A 3,877-nucleotide genomic window follows, 5' to 3' on the forward strand; every position below is an offset into this window, starting at 1 on the left:
CTTTGATTGTTCTTTCCCTTTTTCTTATTAGGATCTTATTATTTAGCTAGTCTCATGGGTATGTTCAAAGCATAGTATTCATGACAGATAGTTGTCTTTCCACCTTGTGGTTGAACCAACTTAGCTAACTTATGACCACACCACAAACTCAGGAACTTACACCATAGTATAAACTCCACTCTGGGCTTTTATAAAACACTCATTCTCTTTTCATTTGATTCAAAAGGACAAGCATACAAATAAGTAAGGTAAGGATGCAGTGACATAAAGACTAGCAAGCATAGACCTATTCAACAAAAAGCTTAAAAGACAAAATTTAAAAAGGTTCAAACTATCATGGAAGCATGTTTTATTTCATACACGATCTTCCTTATTTAAAGCATAGAAAAAGATGGACCAAAGAAGGAACTCCACCACCTTTTACTCATGTGGTTGCCCATGCTCTCCTCCTTGCTTGTCCTCTTTGTGTCCCTCTTGAGTGATCGTACTCCCACTCCCTTTGCTCTTTCCAATCAACTTCTTCCAGAAACCACCATCTTCCATCTTCTTCTTTAGTGTTTCCTTCTGCTGTTTCACTTTCCTCTCTTCTTTTTCTACAAAATCTTTTTGAACCTCATCATATGTAGGGATAGCATAGTGTAGATGATGCATATGACTAGACATGTTGTTCAACTTGGCTTGAGTGTTTACATTGAACTCCTCCCTATGTAGTTGCCGTCCTTCATTAAGTACAGTGAACTCATTGAATGCTTTCATCTGAGCTATTTGCCACTGATTGAGTTCTTGCAAGTGCTTATCTTGACGTTCTTGCCTCTCAGTAACTTGGTGGATGGCTTGAGCGAGCTGGGAGTAGTGTTCCTGTTGCTGCTCCATTTGTTGTTTCTACCACTCTTCTTGTTGGCTCATCCAGTTGGACTGATGGTTTAGTATTTGCTCTTGTCCTTCCATATGTCTCATCTCCAAATTTTCAATGGCTCTTAGAAGGTGATTCATATTCAAGTTGGCTGGGTCATGATGTTCTTCTTGTTGATATTCTTCCTGATGAGATTCCTCTTGATAAGCTCCTTCTTTCGCTTTTTGCTTTCCTATTTGGGGTTTTCTTTGTTGTTGGGCGGGAGTAGTGTAGATCAGACACTGGAGTGTAACTAGCCTCCCAGGATTCACCCAGTCTGGATTGCTATCCTCGAAGACTACCTTGGCTCTTGTACACAATCTGAGAATAGTGCTGGGGTACTAAAGCCTAGAACCTGGATCAACCTTTTCAGCTGACTCTTGAATCCCCTCAGCTATGAGTTCATGCACATTGATTTCTCCACCCTGTACTAGGCAATGTACCATAGTCGCTCGATTGATATTGATCTCTGAATTATTTGTAGTTGGGAGGATAGACCTCCTTACGAGTTCAAACCATCCCTTGGCCTCTGGGCTAAGGTCTCCCCTCTTGATGAATCGGGGTCTCCCATCTGCATACCTCTCCCAGTCAGCTGCTATAACACAAATATCAGTCACAATTTCTGTGAGCTCATCATTGTCAGGGCTCTTATTTATCCTTGTATGATAACTGAGCTCATCAAAATGTGGTGATTTCAGGTGAAGAGTTCTTGTTATAGCATTTGGGCTGAAGTCCATCTCCTTTCCTTTTACGTAGCTTTTGAAGGTTGGGGCCTTGGTTTTGTCTTCTCTAACCACATTTGCATAGAACTCTTTGATGAGGTTTGCATTGATCTTCCCCTCTCGATTCGTGAGCCTTTGCCACCCTCTTTGTTCAATTTTCTCCCGAATCTGTGGGCATTCGTCTTCATTGATTTGGAAGGTTAACTCGGGCAGTATCTTTTTGAGCTTTATCCGCTCAAATTCTTGTTCATGGAACGCAATTTTGAATCTCTTCTCATCGAAAGGAATGCTCTCCATTGGTTCCTTCCACTTTTGCCTCTTGGAGCTTGATGATGCCATGAATTTGAGTTGCTGTGTGAGGAGATTAGAAGGTACGGATAAATGAGGAATTTGGTTGGTTAGGACGAGGTGTGATGAAGGAATTTTGGATGCCGGAAGTGTGAAGTGTGGAGAGTGGGAATTTGAGTGTGAGGGGTAAGTACGCACTAGGACTCACTTATATAGGGAGATGATGAGGGGATGAAAGGTATGGATTGATGTAGTGGTTGTTGGATGGACGGATGGGGTTTTGCAGATCATGAGCACAAGGATCCTCATCTTTATGAGGGCTATTGGGTCGGTCTTCAAGGGTCTCCTTTCTTCAATGTTGCATGACAACATTTTCCAATGCATTCTCCTTTGGGACACATGTGTAATCCCTCTTCATGAAGTGGCCGAATATTCTTCATTTAATTGTCCAATCAATCCTCTTCAATGCTCCTTTCCTTTTCCCTATAAAAATAAAATAAAAAAAAATCAATATCATAAAAAAAAGATTTAAACTTTACGGCTAGAATAATAAAGAAAAAGAATTAGATTGTTTATTCATGAATACCAACTAACTAACTAACTGTGCATCCTTATATGCATATTCGTGGCACCTTGGGTGACACCAAATGTAACAACCCCGATTTTCGAGTACGCGAGATGTTTTCTAAAAGTACAAATTTTTCCGGAAGATCAGTAAGGGGAAAACCTTTGATATATCATCAAGTATCTCAATCCTCATTTTCATTATGTCATCTTTAAGTTAGAACCTATTCCGAGACAAGCTCGATAACACGGTCGCGAAGAACCTAGTTTTTGAACCGTATCAGTTAGGAGTTTTGATTCGATTTTTCGTAAATAGTCTCAGTTTGACAAACCGGACCCGATTTATGAGAGAAGAGAGATAATAGGATGATATTATAATTATATGAGTATTAGAAGCCTCTTGAATGATATTATAAGATTACCTAATCAGTTTTAGTTAAAAACAGAAAACCGGTTTAACCGGGTTCACAATTTACTGGTGCAGCTTAGCACCAGCACTCTTTGATGACTTTAGCAATGCTAAGGCCTCATTAGACATGTTTTATTCTCATAATAAATATGTTACTAGTGTCATTTATGCTAGTAGCTCAGAAAATAATTTTTAGAGATGTTTTTGCAAGTGTTCCGATACATCTAGTTTTAGTAGTTATACACCTAAGATATTTTAATATTATTTTAATCCACCTCCAAGCCAACCAATCACAACTCACCCTACACCCCCAAAACCCCCAAGGCTGGATCATTTTCACTTTGTGGCCGAAAATAGGAAGAGAGAAAAAGGGAGAAAAGTTCTTAGTTCCAAATCTTCAAAGCTTGATTTCTGCTGAACTAAAACTCAAATCAAAATTCCAATCCGACCAAAATGATCCTCTCTTCTTTCTCTACATGATCATATGACTTATCAAGGCTGGGATCAAGGTGAGTTGGCTGCACCATCTCTCTTTTGATTCGGTTTCAAGGAAACATGTTTAAATATGTGTTTTCTTGATGTGATTTAGGAGGAAAAAGTGCTTAAGGAGCACCTGAAAGTTTGATTAAATTAGGAGCAGCAAAACCAGGTAGGGTGTCACGAAATTAATCTTGATTATTTGTGTTTGAGTTGTGTGAATGTTGTATTATTTGGCTATGCTAAAAATTGGTTGCATATATGATTAATTCTTGGTGAAAATTTGGTGAAATTTTGATGAAATTTGATGAAATTCAAGCTTTAAAGTTCATGTTCTTGGGCAGCTGGAAAAACGAAACCCTAAGCTTAAATTGAGGTTCAATTTATGTTGAAATCATGTAGAAAAGATGGGGTTTTAGTGGCTGCAATTTTATTTTGAATTATGGTAAAAATCGGTTGCTGAAAAGACTGAAAAACGGGTAAAAACAGAGAAAGAATCTGAAGAATTTATGAAGAACATGAAGA

This window comes from Arachis ipaensis, chromosome B10 (genome assembly GCF_000816755.2).
Source record: "Arachis ipaensis cultivar K30076 chromosome B10, Araip1.1, whole genome shotgun sequence".
Classification (NCBI taxonomy): domain Eukaryota; kingdom Viridiplantae; phylum Streptophyta; class Magnoliopsida; order Fabales; family Fabaceae; genus Arachis; species Arachis ipaensis.